This window comes from Monodelphis domestica, chromosome X (genome assembly GCF_027887165.1).
Source record: "Monodelphis domestica isolate mMonDom1 chromosome X, mMonDom1.pri, whole genome shotgun sequence".
In the NCBI taxonomy this organism is placed as follows: Eukaryota; Metazoa; Chordata; class Mammalia; order Didelphimorphia; family Didelphidae; genus Monodelphis; species Monodelphis domestica.
The window spans coordinates 8,743,782-8,762,493 of record NC_077235.1 but is presented as its reverse complement, the minus strand read 5'-3'; the positions used below and the strand labels follow the sequence as shown (position 1 = coordinate 8,762,493).

The window sequence follows — 18,712 nt, the reverse complement described above, 5'->3', positions numbered from 1 at the left end:
TATGTTTATGAAAGAGTTATTTTAGGGATTAGAGAAAAGATTTATTAAGGACTTATGTGCCAGGCACAGTCTTTCGCACCTAGAGCCTCCAAATAGGAGGGGTTCCATAAAGATTTGCCGATATGATTCAACTGAATAAAGGATACAAGTACATCACTATGTAGGAGATTGGACTAACATGAAGGGACAGAATTGTGCTTTGAAGTCCCAATCGGGATGAACCAAGTGTCTCATTCTCAGAGCAGTTTGGTCAGTTAACAAATGCTGACTCCTTTCAGGTCCCCAGAGGCCCCTTCCTCATGGCATGTGGGTGACCAGGGGGCTTCAGAGGTTTCAGAAGGCTCTGCCAGTGGAGCACAGAGCTTTGTTTCTCATTGTGCTAGTTCTATCAGGTAACAAAAACAAGAGCTGAATGGCCAGCCTGAGCCTTGCTCTGGCCCCTAGGAAAGAGTACAAGGCCTCCAGGACATTGGGTGGGTGGGCAGGCAGGCTTCTGGACAATTACTGATAGGACATAGGCAAGAAGGGCATCCGAGGGGAGCATATCACTGGGCTGCAATCTGAAGGAATAGGGAGAAGGGCCACACTGACAAGGTCCCATATCTATCCAAGGCCATTTAGCTATTGGCATTCCCTACCCCAGAAGAGACATTTCAGTGAAGTTTTCTATAAAGCAGGACTGTTCTTGTGTGTAAGTCAAAAAACCAACCAAGGAAGCCCCTGTGAAAAGCCTTGGATTTGATATGACAATTTCCTTCCCTTTCACTGCCTTTCTTCTCAATGTATTACTTTGTGCAAAAGCTCCTCAGGGTTCTGTGATCCCAGATATCTTTTTTCTCCTCTGTACTGGCCTCTATCTCTTGTTGGATTGCGAATGCGTTGTCTCCTGAAAGCTGCGGTCTTTGTCTGCTCTCTTTTTCATAGGCTGACTTTCACACGAAGGGCACACATCCATTTAAAAGGTATCGTGGAATATGGTGTAAGGGGTTGGGCTGCACCTCATCTCTGCCGGATTGCTTTCCACCTTTCCACACACGGACTTCTTTCCTAAGCAATTTACGTTTTCTCCTTTACTGACCATTGGGTCATTGAGTTCCATTGTTTCTGATGCTGAACACAGCTCCAATGCCCTGCCTCTGGGGGATACCGTTGTCATGCTGGGTTGTCCAGGTGACCTGGATCCCACTTGGTGATATGCTAGTGATCCAATAAGACTAGCTGATGCTCGTGGGGTGCCTGAAGGCATACTGGCAAAGTGTGCTGATGTGCCCTCTCAACCAATCACTGTGAATTATTGGTGGGATTATAAATGGAGGCCCTTTAATTCCAGCCCTGTGCGGGAGACCTCGAGCCAAGCACCCAAAGAAAGAGTTACCAGATGTGAGCCTGAAGGAAGCACAGGCCAGATCAGGGGGGCTGTCCGTATGCCTCTCAGTGGCATTTGGGAGGTCAGGCCTTGCAGTAATTACAAAAACCAAGTGAACGCTGATAGACTTGTTCCTGGTATGTAAGCTTGTGGACTCCTGTTTATCCTTACTTGGCTCAGACTGGGACAGTGAATCAGAAGGGAAGATCTCGGGCTAGAAGATGCCTGTTAAGATGAGTTTATCTAGAGCTGTTTGCCTAGCAGCAGTAGGCAAACTCTGATTTGTTGTGTTTGGATACCTGGAGGAGGAAAATAAATACACACGGCTCAGAGCCCAGGGGAGTTTTATACAATCGTTATTTCATCCCAGAGCTCTGTAGGGTTGACATCACCCCTCACCATGGTCCCTGGAATGCTTCAGCTAGGGCAGCTGCCTGTGCGCCCTCACCCCAGCTCACCATGCAGAGTTCCAGATCATTCAGAGCCACCTGTAGCTTGACTCAGCATTCTTGGGAAGAAACTCTCCCTACCAGTCCAGAGGCCTACCTGCAAACTCTGACAGTTGAGTCCTGGGGAGTTTCCTGGAGGCTCTGGATAGTTAAGGGATAGACCTAGGGTCAGGTTGCCTGGATACCTCAGAGGCAGGGTTCCTTGAACGCACTTCTTCCTCACTGGAGGACCTATTCTCCACCACTTCATTTTGCCTATCTACAACCTAGGTGATATGTGGCCAGAGGGTCAGGCCTGAAGTCAGGAATATCTGAGTTCAAATATGGCCTCAGATCCTAGCAGTATGACCCCGGACAAATCCCTTAATCTCCTGTTTGCCTCACTTTCCTCATCTGTAAAGTGGGGATAATGATAGCACCTATTTCCCAGGGTTGTCGTAAGGATCAAGTGAGATGGTACTTGTCAAGTTTTTTATACAGAGTAAGTACTGGATGAATGTTAGCTAATATTATAATCTCTTCCCTTTATTGTTCACACCAAGTAGGAGGCCTTGTACCCCTGCCCTTCCTTACCTCCTCACTTTCTGTGTCTGTGCCCACTGTACCAGATTGTACCTACTTCTTTGGTCTTCATCTCACCTTGTCTGCCAGGGACTCACGTCCTCGTGCCTTTTAGGGTTAGGGTTGGTAATTTTGGATAAACTAATATCTAATGTGTGGCTAACGACTTGGTACCACACGTAGCCTACATTGCTACAGCATTTGCCAGTTTCCAGACTCCTCTCCACCTCGTGGCCCAGTGAAGCCACTGGTCTGGCTACTGTTCCCCTTGTAGAGATGGGACAAAATGCCTTGCCAGGGTCACATGACTGCTCAGTAGCAGAGTCCAGCTTCTCAGATCTGGGCACCCTCACTTAAGGCCCAGTGAGCTTTGTCCTATCCTTTGGGGCTGCCCCCCAAGTGTGTATATATCTTTAGTGTTTGGTGTCAGCCTGTCTCAGGGGCCCATGTCTGCTTTCTGCTTTGTGGGTACCTGAATGTGTACTCCCTGGCAGCATGCAAACATTTTCAGGGATCCCGTGTGCTTTGCCAGAGTGAGCTCTGTAAGTATTGAGCAGTGGAGGGCTTGGGGCCTCTGGGTCTCTGGGTCTCTGCCTCTGAAATGAGCTTTCTCTTTGGAAAAGATGTTCATTTCTGTCTTATTAGCACAGTGCTTGACACATAGGATGTGCTATATAAATGCTTCCTAATTCCTTTGTGTCTTTTAATTTGCATCACCAACATTCCAAATATAGCCTTCCCCTCCCCTGCAGCAAAGAAGAAAGGAAAAATGCAGTTCAGCCAAACTAATGACAATATCCCTGCACTTCCACAGCGTGTGCAATGTTCCACACCCATAGCCCCCCCCCCCCATCTTTGAAGAAGGAAGGGAGGGAAATTTTCTCCTCTTCTCTTTTGGGAAAAGGGTAGTTATGTTAAGTCCACTGCTCAAATAAAAGGAGAGAAAATACTTGAGTCCTTGCATGTCTATCAGCTTGCCCGCTGTTTTGTTTTTAAATCCTTACCTCCATCTGAGAATCAATATTAAGTATGAATTCTAAGGTGGAAGACTGCTAAAATGATTTGCCCAGGGTCATACAACTGGAAGGTATCTGAGGTCAGATTGCCACCCAGGACTTCCATCTCTAGTTCTCAATCCACTGAGCCACTCAGCTGCCTCCTAACTTACTTTTTGTAATCAATAGACAGTGTATTATATTTTCAAAGAGGTAAGATGCTAGAATTTATTATTCATGAATAATGGGCATTGTAGTTAGCATTTATATAGAGTTTTAAGGTTTTCAAAGTGCTTTACAGACAACTCATTTGATCTCCCCTGAGAGGTAGGTGCTATTCTTATCCTTATTTTACAACTAATAGGAGATTAGGGCAGACAGAAAGTAAGTGACTCATTCAGGGTCACACAGATAGAACTTAGGAGGTTGTCCTGCTTTCAGGCCCAGTGCTTTGTGGTGCCACCAGTTGCCTCTTAAAAAAAAAACAACCCAATACTGTGTATTGGTTTAAAGGCAGAAGAATGGTAAAGGCTAGGCAATGGGGGTGAAGTGACTTGCCCAGGCTCACATAGCTTAGGAAGTGGCTGAGGCCAGATTTAAACCTAGGACCTCCTGTCTCTGAGCTTGGTTCTCTGTCCACTGAGCCACCCAGCTGCCTCTTGAAAATGTGTCTCTTCTGATCCTGGCATCCCACTCCCCCAGTATCAGTCTCCCTGAGCCTATTGCTCCCTGGTGGACTTGGCTGTAGTGGTGCTGTTTGCTTTTCTCTTTTCCCTGTATGATTTCTCAGAAGAGAATCTGATCAGAATTGAATTAGCCAAAAGGATTAGGGCAGTGATAGTAAGCCTATGGCACGTGTGCCAAAGATGGCGTGCAGCATGATCTCTGTGGTCACTCCCCCCACCCCCAGTTCATTACTAGAAAGGCAGAAGGGCTCTGGTGGAGCTGCTCCCCTCCCCCTCTCTATCATGCCCGAGGATATTTTTTTCACATCCCTTGCCCCTTTGGGCAGCTCACAAGTGGCAGAGTGGGAGGGGAATGAACTGCTGGCCCACTCCCCTCCCCCTTTCTACACTTGCTGAGGACATTTCTCTCTTCACCCTAGCAACCCCAGTGGGAGAGCTTTCTCCCTCCACTGTGTGGGATATGGGGGGAGTGGGGTATACCCAGCATGTGGGGTAGCACAGTACACAGTCTCTGGAGGGTGGGCAGCATGGCATTCCATTTGGGAGGTAAGGTGGGGGCAGTTTGCCATCATTGGGTTAGGGCCTTCAGGCTCTCTGAGCTCCTGGGGACTGGCCTTCTCTTCTCTGGGTCCCGGGCTTCTACAGTGTCTGACCTTCTTTTCATTGTTAGTATCAATGTCTGGCATCATTCCCAAGGGCCTTGGTCAAAACCCCAACCTATTCTCCTGGTCTCTTTGGCCCCCCAGGTGAGTCTTTGCTCTTTGACATTCTCTTTCTACTGTTCTCTGCCCTTTTTTTCTTTCTTCTGTTTCCATTTCTACTTCTTTCTTTTGTGCATGTATCAGTCTTCCCATCATTGCCCCCTTAGGAAGGTGCCTGTTCCTCCCTTCTGGGAACCAGCCAATCACAGTTTGTAAGGTGTGAGTGAACTTTGGCTCCTTGCCTCTGGGTGCCTGTTCTTTCTATTTTTAGCTGCTCTCTTGCCAGGGGCTCTTTCTCCCCCAGATGCTGAAGTCTGACAACATTCCACAGGCTTTAAGTTGCCAGATGCCATATCTTTAGACAACTGGGGTGCACTGTCTTATCAGATGAAGGAAAGTTTGAGATCTTCAGTACCTTTTAAATACTAGGCTTGATTGGAACATACCCTTGGTTGGTTTTCTTGGTGTCTGATGTCTTCTCCATATGTATGAGCTGCTTGTTTTTTAAAAATCATTTGAGTTTAGTTCTAGCATTTGACTAAGTATCTCTCAGGATCACTGAGTCACCACTGGAGGCATCGATTGCTTATTCTGGTTTTGCAATTCTCAAGAGTGTGCATGTGATCATCAGGACTGGTACAAAACTCTCCCAGCAGACTGAAATTTAATTGACCGTAATAGAACAAACACCGCATAGCATTTTGGGGAGGTTTAAGGGAGATGGCAGCATTGGCCCAAATGCTCTGTTGGGATTCATGGACATAGAGTTTAAGAACAAGTAGTCAATTGAGTCTACTTTTGTGAAGCACCTCCTGGACCCCTACACTGTGAGGGTGCTAGGATTCTAGGATAAGGATAAAATAGTCTCTGCCCTCAAGAAAGTTGCTTCTCCAACACTGCAATTGCGACTGTCTTTCATATCATCTGAAGATAAATTAAAAAGAAGATTGAAAAATTACGAAGGACTATATTGTAGGTTTTGTGGAAACTATAAAGTTTCTTTTATCCTTTGGTCTGGTAGTAGCTGGTGATCTTGTCAGTAGCCTAGAGGAAAAGGGGAAAGCTAATTGCTGCTTGGAGGAAGAGCACTAACACAGAGTTTTCTTTGCGCATGGATAGGTGTTTCTAATTAGAGTTATTTTAAGACTCTATTTAACACACAAGCTAGGTTGAACCTGCTCAGCAGACCAGGGATCTGAGAAAATCAGCGGGGTTTGAAGGTGATTTGCAGGTCCTGTCCTCTGCACTGGAGAAGACTGTGGAACAAGGTACTGAGAATGAGGACCCTCCTCAGTCTCCTATAGGACTAGGAGTTCTCTGCACCGTTTCCAAAGTGACAAGCATGGAACCTATCTCAGTTCTCTGTTCCCTTCTCTGGGCTTTGACTTAAGGGTATTTCTATTTGTCTTATATGTTGGATCAAAGTTGTTTGGAACTGAGAGGTCCCTTAGTAGGAGCTGGAATGCAGAGACCATGGTCTGGACAAGTCAGAGACTTAGGGGTGGAAGAGCCACCTAAAGGAAGTTGTGCCAGTTGTATTTGATTGAGATGGTTTCTTTGGTAACCTCAAATGCTCTGCTACTCAACATGGGATCAAAGATGTCCCCAAAGAGAATTCCGAGCTATACACATTGAACTCTATTGGACCTGAAGTCTTTGATAAGGAATTTTGTTAAGCAGCAGCATATTTCAGAATCTTTGAGTAAGGAGAAATGTCAACTTTGCCCTTTCTTTCTCTGTCTCCTCTAGACACTCTTTTGCTTCCTCTCATGTATTGTAATTTTCTAAACTGGTGCCTATTGATTGCAAAAATGCTTTAGTAATGCTAAAAACCTCTCCTCCCAATCCTCAGGAAACCCACTTAGCAGCCAGGGCCTTGCCATCTATTATATTTAATTGGATTTGAAAACCCCCTTTTTGCCTCCCAGCCTCCAAATTGAATTCTCCAGAGGATCTTTATGCCTATCACTCAGCAGAGAGTTTGTGGGATGAGAAAAGAGAAGAGAATGATTTTTCCCTCTTGGTCTTCCCTGCTCATTCCTGTCCCTGGTGTTCCTCAGGTACCTGGATTGCCCTTGTCTTTCGACATCTTCTGTAGTTGACCAGAGATGAGTTTGAGCCTGTTGGTCCTGTGGCTTCTGTTAGGCATGTGTCCAGAGTGGGAAAGTGAAGTCTTGCTTGCCATCTTGAGAACCATGTGCCTTCTGGATTGGCTGCTCATTTGCCCTTTTTAGAAACTTTCCCCCAGCCCTCCAGGCTCCACTGTCCTCTTGGGCCTTGGAGAGTGCAGGATTCTGAGGTAAAGCAGGGCTAGAAGAACCAAAGCACAGATTAGGAAGGAAGTGTGTGCCTCTTGGGAAATACCCAGTCCCCTTAGAGCAAGAAGGTGCCAGAGGTCAGGTTTGCTATAACCCAACCCTCCCTTTCCTGCCCACCAGGGAGACTTTTGCTCACATTAGAAGCTTCTAGAGGGCAGGAGTCAGGGCTGAGGCTATCTCTGATTCTGAAGGACCTCCTACCAGACCTAGAGCAGAGAACATGCCTCCCATGTACTCAGTGGTCAGACGAGGATCTTGAAAGGCCAAGTTAGTCTCCAATGAGAAATTCTATCCCCCAGGATACCTTCCCCAAAGACACTGATATCGGCATTCCAGGTCCAAAACAGCTCAACTGGTTCCAAGGCAAATATCTTTGCTCCAGCCACCATAGCAATATATTGGAAGCCTAGCCTTGAAACGGTGGCCAACCCTGGTTTGAGGCACACTGCTTTAGGGAAGCCAAAATTCATGCTTGACAGGTGGCCCCACAACGAGGATGGAAAACGTGCCCTTGGAAGGAAGCACGCTCTTTAGCTGGTATGTTTCCTTTATGAAAATGGCATCTTTGAAATGAGCTGCCCAAATAGTAATCAGTAATCATTTTAGTAGTTGTAGAGCAATGGAAATGCTGAGGTATGATTTGATGCCACCTTCCATGGGGAAGAGCCTGAATGAACCATCTTGGCTTAGACTTTTCCTTGTTTGCTCTTCGAGGTTGGAGATAATAATTTCCATTGTACATTTGGAAGTAATCCTGGATTTGGGGGCACACTATAGCCATTGTTCAGTCATTTTTCAGTCATGTTCTTATCTCCAAGACCCCATTTGAGTTTCTTTTGGCAAAAACCCTGGAGTGGTTTGCCATTTACTTCCCCTGATCATTTCACAGATGAGGGAACTGAGTCAAACAGGGTTAAGGGACTTGTCCAGGGGTCACACAGCTGGTTAAGTGTCCAAGATCAGTTTCAAGTTTACAAAGGTGAGTTTTCCTTAATCTCTGCCCAGTACCATGTCCGTTGCGCCACCTAGCTGCCATGGCACAGTACAGGTATGTAGATTCTTAAGTCCACTTTGGTCTTTTGAACTTATTGTTCAAAAGACCAAAGTGGACTGTTTTTCTTGCAACCTTTCAGGAAAAAGACTAGAACTAACTTCTCCTGGAGGGAATACATTCTTTTACCTGTTGAATTGAGCCTTCCTTTTAGCACTCACAGTGTGTTCCCTTCCTCCCCCCCCTCCTCTCCCTCATCTCTTCTCTCCCTTCTTCCTTCTCCTCCTCTCTCTACCCTTTTGGATTATTTGTGACTTTTGTTCAACTTCATTCTACTTGGCTGAAGCCTGAAAAGAAAGAACTTAGAGCTGCGTTTACTCTTTCTCTTTTTGTTTGATTTAAAACTTTATTAAGGGCAATGACTGCCTCATTTTGAACATCGTAGCATGAGTGTCTAGTGCAAAGATGAACGGAGTTTTATGAGTATTTTTGAATTTAACTGAATTTCACAGGTAAGCATTCTTTTGTTTACTTGAAATTTTTTATTTAATTAATCGATTTAGAATATTTTTCCATGGTCACACAATTCATGTTCAGTCTTAAAAATAAAAAGTAAAGTTCTGAACTGAATTTCTAAAAATACTTTACTGGGGTGAATGGGTTATGGGTGTGGGCGAGGTTGTGGTGGTGGTGGTATAGCTACTGTACTGCTCTCCCAGAGGGCACCATGGTTTAAAATGATCTCTATCCCCTCACCTCTAATTAAAAGGGTCCTTCCCTCAAGTGCTCCTGTCTCAGCTTGGTGTTAGATGGTGAGGCATCTTAGAGAATTGAACTCTACTAGTCACAGATAAATGAATGACCAATTCCCAGCTCTAGAGCTCCTTGATAAACTAAATGAACCTCTAATTGGGAGAATATCACAACAGATCCACAGGCAGGGTGATGCCAACTACACAGAGACATTGACTTGGAACCCATACTTAGTATCAGTTCTGAGACAGGAGGTAAGGGTTTAAAAAAGAAAAAGAAAAAGAAAAAGAAGAGCATATAGGCCAACATGGCTTTACCAGAGAGTCCAGGAAGGGGAGTATGATGTAGGCTCAGATTGAAGAAGTAGGCTGGCATCTGATCTGGAAGCACTTCAGTGCCAAACACAGGAGACTGTAATAATTTTGTTTGTGTAAGAGGAACAAGGGAGGTCCCTGGAACTTCTTGAGCAAGGCAATGGTATGGGAAGCTCCATGCTTTAGGAAGATCAGTTTGGCAGTTCTGTGGAAGATAGATTGGAGGGGGTGGATAGAAGCAGGTAATCTATTGAGGAAGGCATTGCAATCATCTAGATGAGAGGTAATATAGGCCACAGATAGAATGGTGGCTCTTTGAGTGGAGGGAAGAGATATGGAGGCAATAAAATGGACAAGACTTGGCAACTGACTGGCATTGGGAAGTGAGGGAGAATGAGTTCAGGGCGTCTCTGAAGTTGCTATCACAAAAGATGGGCAATAATGTCCTCAACAGAAAGTAAAGATTTCTAAATGATTCCAGCAGAGAAATTTTTTTTTAGATTTGAAAATTTTTATTTAATTCATTTAGAATATTTTTCCATGGTTACATGATTTATGTTCTTTCCCTTACCTCCTCCCATCCTCTTCCCTTAGCCAATGAGTGATTCAAATGGGTTTTATATGTGACCTTGAACAAGACCTATTTCCATATTATTAATATTTGCATTAGAGTGATCGCTTAGAGTCTACATCCCCAATCGTATCCCCATCGACCCATGTGATCAAACAATTGTTTTTCTTCTTTGTTTCTACTCCCACAGTTCTTCCTCTGAATGTGGAGAGCTTCTTTCTCCTAAGTCCCTCAGAATTGTCCTGGATCATTGCATTGCTGCTAGTAGAGAAGTCCACTACATTCGATTGTACCACAGTGTATCAGTCTCTGTGTACAATGTTCTGGTTCTGCTCCTCTTGCTCTGCATCACTTCCTGGAGGTTGTTCCATTTCACATGGAATTCCTCCACTTTATTATTCCTTTGAGAACAGTAGTATTCCATCACCAACATATACCACAATTTGTTCAGCCATTCCCCAATCAAAGAGCATCCCCTCATTTTCCAATTTTTTGCCACCACAAAGAGGCGGCTATAAATATTCTTGTACAGGTCTTTTCCCTTATTATCTAGCAGAGAAGTTTAATAGCAGGGATGTAACACACACACACACACACACACCCCTCAACTTGTGTTCCCCCATATAGTTTATTGTAGGGACTCTCTTTTGTGTCTCTCCCCAGTGCTTAGAACAGTGCCTGGCATATAGTTGTTGTTTGCCCTTCATTTTTGAAGAGAACCAATGATGTCATGGGATGATGTCTTGACTTGGGCAAGAATTAGATTTAAGTGACTCAGAGTTGCACAACATCATCAGCCTCACTGTCTGTTCCAGAGTCATTGAAGTCAAGACAAAAGTCAGAACAACTGATAGTGGTCTGGGATGCAATGGATGACCTTGGAGTCTTCCATCTCTGACCAAGCTCTAAGTGCTTCACAGCATCCACTTTAGCCATCTTCATGATTGTTGGAACAAATTGTTCTCAACTGCCCATTCTGCTGGAAAGTCTTCCCATGGTTAGAGTAGATGCCCCCCCTAATTCATTTTTGAGTTTGTGGTCCATTTTTTACCTTCAAACTGGTTTAGATCATCTGCTGAGATGGTTTACTAGGGTATGGTTACTGCACGTGCTATAGTTTCTTGGAGCCACAGGTGAGACTTGGGTGAAAGATGGACATCAAAGTTGGATGAGCATCCCTGAAAAGGGCTCGGTAAGCCCTTGCACCAGAAGTGCCAGTCCTCCTTGAACACCTCATACATCTCCTGGCACCCAGTAGGTGCTTGATGAATGTTTATGATTGATTGTGCTGGAGCTCACTGAATTTTCTTAAGTCGAGAAATTCAATACCCCATCCAGTGTGTCAGGTAGTCTCCGTGGAAAATGTATTAGAAAAAGTAGACATGCTTTCCCATGGTGAGGCTTGTGGATGGGGTATATTTTGCACTCACAGAAGGAGATGCCTTACTCCCTTCAATAGGACTCTCCTAATTCCCCTAGTTGTTGGTATCCACCACTATCTTCCCGACTGCAGCTCATTCAGCATTTCCCTAATATATGGCTTGTATTGGCTTCTCAGTGAAAATGGGTTTTCTATTAGAATGTCAGCTCTTGGAAGGCAGGGGATATCTCACTTTTGTATTTGTGTCCCCATCATTCAAGTCAGGGTCCTGCATGGAGCAAGTGCTTAATGAATGCTCAGGGATGGATTGATCAACACATGCCCAGAACTGTGGCTATAGTGTAAGTCAGGGAACATTTAACTCACCTTTGGTCGATGGGGCTCCCCAAAGGACTAGAGAGGGTGTGGCAGGTCAGGAAAGGATCACTTCCTTTTTGTGAGGGTGCTGGCCTCTCTCCTGCTCTAGTTAGAGGCAGGCTTGCCAGCTGGCCTATCTATACACTAGTACCCCAATTACTTTTCATGCTTGCTTCTTCCTGCTCTTCCCATAATCCTCTTTTAGAATGAAGAAGCTTTTGCAACTCTTGGTCCCTTTTGCCTATGGAACTTATCCTTAGTGGTTCAATCTGAGTTTTATAAATGAGTGGCCCTGGCCTCTGGCTGCCAGTCCTTTATATATCTTTAGAGTCGAGGTGACCAGCTTGACTGTAGCCAAGCCAGCCAGCCTTATTTTGACAAGAATACCCTGCTGGAGTTTGAATCCTTTAAATGGACAATGTCATCCCGCTGCAGCTATCAAAGCAAAGTTGGGAATCTCTGCCATCCCAGTTGTAGGGCAGTCCTGTGGCCCCCCAAAAAGCCAGAGATCTTCATGGAGTAGTCATGCCTGAAGAGCTTGTCCCTATGGGATGCTTACAGTCCCAACCATTTTTCTAGTTGCTCTAGACTTCCTCAGACTTTCCTTCCCCAGGGCTTTGAGGGCCTTTGCCAGGCATCAAGGATGTAGAGAGACATGACTCTCAGGCCTTCCTCTTAAGGAGTTTACAGGCCAATAGGAACACATGACTGTGCACAGGGCAAGGTAAAGAAGTATAAAGGAAGGGCCCAGGAAACAGTGGGAGGAGGAGGGGACCTTCCCAGAGAAATGGGGAATGACCAGGGGCCCTAGGAAGGCCTACTAGAGACTTGGACTTTTGACTTAGCCTTTCTTCAGACATGGTTGTGAAACCTAGGTCCCCCAAGCTCAATTGTTGGCTTTTTAGTTAATTTAAATTGCAGGAGTGTTCTCCTTCCCTCCCTCTCCCTGTCTCCCCTTTGGGGGGAAGGGATAAGTTAGAAGAACTTGTCCTTATTCATTCCTCAGTGTATTCCACCACCCTTTGCCCTCCAGGATATTCTGTAGAGGATTTGAGCTCCCAGATTGTGCAGCTCCATCTGGCAGGCAGCCTGCTCTGGTGACTTCACCCTGTATCTCTTGGCTCCATCTAGTGGATCACTGATCATCAAAACGGAATTCTGTGGTTTGAGATTTCATCACCCCAACTTGTAGCATTTGTTTAATGGAAGATAACTACAGAGAGCATTGTGGGTTTTAAGTCTTTTATAACACCAGTGCTATTCCCCCTTCAATCTCCCCCACTTTTTATAAAGATATTTTATGTTTGCCAATTACATGTAATAACACATTTCCATCTAAGTTGTCCGAAGTTGTATCATCCCCCCTGAAGTCTACTCCCCCCCCTTCTGATGTGGCCTGGGCTGCCTGTTGAAGAGTCAAATAAACATGTTTCCTCTGTTTCTAGCTATTTCGATGTAGTCAGTGACCTCTGGGTTCTCTTGCCCAAGCATCTTCATCTGCAAATGGGGGATGTTGTTGTCACTAGTATTGTTGACAAAGCTTCTTGGCTACTTCATAGTGTGGTCGAGGGTTGAAGAATTAATGCTGTATTCACAGAAAGATACATTGGTTAAAGATAGAGGAAATCGTCTCCTCTCCCATTTCAAGTATTTTTCCTGTTTCTCTAGGCAGATATTGTGAAATGAGGATGTATAAAATCCATGGGATCATTGTGTACAACCGGGATTGACTGAGCTACTCATATGCTCAGCTTGGTGTTTGAGAGGAAGGAAGCTGAGGAAATAGTCCCTGTCCTCAAAAGGCTTTTGCTTTCCCCAGAGAGACAAAGTATATTAGCACAAACCCGATTACAATATGAGCCAGAGGCCTAGGAAATGCCACATTGGTGAGACAGATCTTAAGGGCTCTAATTGTTGGAGAATAGGCCTGATGGGTCTGGGAAGACTCTCAGGTACTTTCAAGTTTATCAATCTCTCCTTTGGTTTTTCAGGATTTCCACTTTGGTGCTTAATTGAGGATTCTTAATTTGTTCTTTTTCTAGTTTTTTTTTAGTTGTGCACCCACTTCATTGATCTGCCTTTTCTTTCTTTTATTGATGTAAGCATTTAGAAATATACCTTTCCCCAAAGTACCACTTTGACTACATCCCATAAATTTTGTTTGTTATCTCATCATTTTCATTCTCTTTGAAATTATTTATTGTTCCTCTGATTGATTCATTGACCCATTCATTCTTTAGTATTAGCTTATTTAGTTTTCAATTAATTTTTTCCATGGCCTTTTATTGAATGTAATTTTTATTGGATTATGGTCTGAAAGGGATGCATCTAATATTTCTGTTTTTCTGCTTTTGATAATCAGAAAAGCATGGAACATATTATTTAGCAGATTTATGGATGGGAGAATTTATGAATAAAAAAGAGAAAACATTGTGGGATTTAAAATGGAGAATTTCAGTTACATTCAATTAATAAAGTTTTGTACAAATAAAACCAGTGCAGCCAAGATCAGAAGGAAAAAAGAAAATTGGGGAGGGGATTTTATAGGCAGTTTCTCAGATGAAAGACCTCACATATCAAATATATAGAGAACTAAGTCAGGGGGCAGCTGGGTAGCTCAGTGGATTGAGAGCCAGGACTAGAGATGGGAGGTCCTAGGTTCAAATCTGGCCTCAGACACTTCTCATCTGTGTGACCCTGGGCAAGTCCCTTGACCCCCATTGCCTAGCCCTTACCACTCTTCTGCCTTGGAGCCAGTATACAGTATTGATTCCAAGATGGAAGGTAAGAGTTTAAAAAAAGAACTAAGTCATACTGATATATATAGATGAGCCATTCTCCAATTGATAAAAGTCAAGGGTTATGATGTGAATAGGCTGTTTTTGTAAGGGAAAAAAAGCAATATATAGTCATGTTAAAAATCCTCTAAAATTATTATTGATTAGAAAAATATAAATTAAAACAGCTCAGTGATATCATCTCATACCTATCAGATTGGCTAAAATGATAGAAGGGGAAGATGACAAATGTTGAAGGGGATATTGGAAGATTGGGACACTAACTCTCTGTTCGTAGAACAGTGAATTGATGCAGCCATTTTGGAGTGCAGCCTGGAATTATGCCCCCTAAAGTTATAAAATCGTGTATACCCTTTGACCTGGCAGCACTACTAGTAGGTCTCTTTTCCAAGGTGACCATGGAAAAAGGAAAAGAATCTATATGTTCCAAAATATTTATAATAACTCTTTTTTGTACTGCCAACAAATTGGAAATTGAGGAGATACCCATCAATTGGAGATTGGCTTAACAAGTTGTGGTAGATAATTGTCATGGAATACTACTGTGTTACAATAAATGATGAGCAGGTTGATTTTCAAAAGACTTGTATGAAATAGTTCAGAGTGAAATGAGCAGAACCAAGAGAACATTGCATGTAGTAACAGCAACATTGTTCAAGGAGTAACCGTGAATAACTAAACTGTTCTGAATATTATAAACATTCAAATCAATTATGAAGGGCTTATGAAAGAAAATGCTATTGGCCTCTAGAGAAAGAACTCTTATATGGAAGTATGTATTGTATGGTGCCACATATATATCTGTATCAAATGTTGACCTTCTCTAATGCAGGCTTGGAGGGGGTAAGGAAGGAGGGAGAGAAGTAATTTGAAACTCAAAATGTAAGAAGAAAGTAAGTGGGGGCAGCTGGGTGGCTCAGTGGATTGAGAGCCAGCCCTAGAGAGGGGAAGTCTTAGGTTCAAATCTGGCCTCAGACTTCCCAGCTGTGTGACCCTGGGCAAGTCACTTGACCCCCATTACCTAGCCCTGACCTCTCTTCTGCCTTGGAGCCAATACTCAGTATTGACTCCAAGACCGAAGGTAAGGGTTTAAAAAAAAAGAAGAAGAAAGTAAGTATAAGATCAAAAGAATGGATTGGTTCTTTGAGAGCAAAAATATAAAGGGAGCAAATTTGGGGTTAGGGTTCCTGGAATGACCTTGGGGGAGACTAGAGATGTTAATAGCTAGGTCCATGTTGGTGACCCTCCATTCCCCCTCTCCACAGCACCCAAGGACATTATTTTTGCATGCCCTGCTCCTCTGTCCAGCCACCCAATGCAACCACTTCTTCCCTTTGCTATCTGGGGTAATTTAGGGGGCTCACAGGCAGCTTGAAGTTGTTACACTTTGGGCATGCAATCTTGAAAATGTTCACCAACCCTAAGGCTGGCGGTTCCCTCGACAGAACAGTCATCCTGCAATCAGGAAGACCTGAATTCAAATCTAACCTCAGATACTTAGCTGTGTGACCTTAGGCAAGTCACACACATTAATCTCCGTTTGCTTTTATCCTATAGAGAAGGAGATGACAAAGCATTCCAGTATCTTTGCCATGAAAACCCCATAATGGGGTCACAAAGAGTCAGACATGACCGAATACCAAATGATTAAACAAATCTCAAGATGTCAGTCGAAAGATATTTAATTGTTATAACTGGTCTATTCAAATTGGAGATTTCTCTCTTTTTTCTTTTTCTTATATTTCCATATAATTTGGAAGGGTCTTCAGACCAATTCTTCCTTTTCCCAAGTTGGCTCAGGAAGAATAAGGAAGTCAGGCCTTTTATGATGAGTTTTTATCAGGCCCAGTCATTCAGGTCATTATTGTGACATGCTTAGGTGCTGAGGTGGAAAGATTTTCCCTTTCATCTGATTCTTTCTCTGGGGATGCCCTTGTCACATCTGCTCGCTTGCTTCTTTGAGCTCCCTTGGGTCTCCTGTGGGCTCCATCCCCTTTGGGGGCTGTGGGCTCAGGGCCTCACAGGGAGGAGCCCTGATGGTGAGATATTAAGCCTTTTGGCTAATCCTTTGCCCTGCTGTTGCCCTGGTAGAGGGGCTCATTCTTACTTCTTCAGAAAACCTGATGGTACGTAGATATTCTTTGTGTCTGAAATTAGAGAATGCTTCCAAGTCTTCAGGGCAACCATGGAGAGGAAAGCTATTTCAGTTGGGCTTTCTTCTCCTTCCTCTGCGCTGTACTCTTTGTGACTGACCTCCACTCCTGGTTCTGCCATGGGATGGGATGGGATGGGATGGTCTTCATTGTGTTGCCCTTTAAAGGCTGGCCAGATGTTGCTGGTTCATGGCAGTCTGTAGTTTGGAGACTGGTTCCCAAGTTACTGCTTGGATCAGTCCTATGACTCGTCTTAGCCCCTCAGAAGTGTGCGGGGCACTGGTGGTCAGTTTCAGGGATTGACAGTTCCCTTTTTGCCTTCAGATTAGTATGAGTGGTAAGAGATCTTGATATTAATGCTGATATGTGACTGGGGACAGCAGATCTCAGGAGTAATATTTCTGACCAACCCTGAGGCCTTAAGTTTGAAACCCACTGTGCCCTCTCAGACAGTGGATGGATCTCCTGGTGATTCTTCAGGGCCTACTTGTTCTTAGGAGTCACCGATTTCCGCTTTCTCTTGCTAGCATGCAGATCGATTGGCAGCTAATCAATGGGCTCACATATCCAGGGCCTGGGATTTTGTGCACAGGGTAGCGCCTTCTGCCAACAGAAATGGCACCTGGTCTATAACTTAGCCTAGAAGTTTGAGGAAGTGGCCGAAGTTGAAAAGAAATGGCATATTTATCCAGTCACTACTAGAGTTAGAGGCAAGGTTTGAACTCATGTTCTCTTCCTCCAGTGCCACTGCTCTCTGCTCAGTCCCTTAGTCTCTCTCTCAACATTCTGTGATATTGATTCAAACCTCATCTCTACCAGGTCACAGAAGGAAATTGCAGCCCTGGCAATTGATTGATTTGTCAGAAAAGTGAGACAGAGAAAAGGTGCGACTTATTTTCTAAACTCTAATAATGGTGACACCTGGGATGGAAATTTCCTTCTGAAGAGCTGATGGATTTAATCATTTGTGCCTGTATTTTCCCCAGGCTCTCTATTAGCCTGTTGACAGACTTGTATCCTTTTTATGCCCTAGAAAAAGATAACAAACAGTCTTCTTGTTATAGTTAGAAATGAGAACATTTCATTCGACCAAGATTTTTCAGGCCCTCCCTGCTCCCTCCCACTCAAAGCACCATGCTAGCAGGGGTGCTGGAGGACATGGACAGCATTCCTTGAGATATTGATGATGCCAAACAGTAATTAATTATTTGGGTGAATTGGAGGCAGGGTTACAGAATAATGGGGAGAAGCTCTCTTACTTAGTTCATGACATGCTCAGCAGAGCTGTTGGCCTTATTTATGGGAAAAAAACTTGCAACTTCTGAATTATTACCTAAACTCCAAGGTTTGTGCAGGCAGGAAAGGCCAAAGAACCTGAGTGGTCTTGGTGGGTTCACTAAAGGCCCAAGTCCAAGGCCAGAATAGGGATCTGGCCTTGGAGGTGGCCCCAGAGAGAATGCAGAGAGGGATCATTTCTCCCCTGCAGTACAGATGCTGCCAGCCTCCCCGACCTCCCAATTGCAAATAATTCCCTCCTCTACTTTTATGTGCTCAACCTTGAACAGATGCCAGGGTCAGTTCCAGCCTCCTGGCTCTTGCCTACAGGCCATCACTTTTCCTTCTCCTGTTTTATGAAGAGCAGCTCAGACAGTTCACACCTGTCTCTCCCTCTTCCATTGCCACTGAGCTAACAGCTGGAGCCCTGTCATTCAGCTGTCCCATCCTCATGACTGGTGGCATTTTCTTGCCTGCTGGGTAAGAACACAGAGGCAGACATTGGCAAGGGTGATGGACCTAGGGCTTGTGGCCCAGCTTTGCCCCTCAAACCCCACTAAGAAAAGTACTTAAAAGCCATCTTGGAAGTTTGATCTTCTGAGAGAGGGAAGCTCCTTTTACATTTGTAGCTTTTCTTTTAGCTGCTGTGGCCTCTTCTGGGCCCCCTGCTCCAGCATTCTTCCTCACCCGGCCCCTTGTTAAACATTGCTCCTCAGAGCTTGGAATTTTCTTTGTCTTAAGCTGACTACTTGGTGATCTTCACACTTCTGGATGTTCTCTAGTACTCGTTCTTGTTTCTTCAGATACCAGGCCAAACTGGCAGGTGGTTTTCCCTTGGGCCTGCTCCCAGGAGCACCCAGAAACCACTTCTCTGTGGTAGGTAGAATGTTGAGAAGCACAGACTCCAAACAGTCAGGGCAAAACCCAATTACCTAACAGGCCTCTGAAGCTCTTTTCCATGTGGCCAATTCCATCACGACCCAATGGCTTTCCATAGGAAGCCTCTTTTTCTGAAAGTAAAAATACAGCAAGTTGTATAGAAA

At 44.4% G+C, this 18,712-nt stretch overlaps 1 protein-coding gene across 16 annotated transcripts in view; it reads left to right on the top strand.

Moving 5' to 3' along the window:
• Positions 1-18,712, top strand: part of KLHL13 (kelch like family member 13) — a 296,890-nt gene that overhangs the window by 211,288 nt on the left and 66,890 nt on the right. The gene's annotated exons all lie outside the window — the stretch shown is intronic.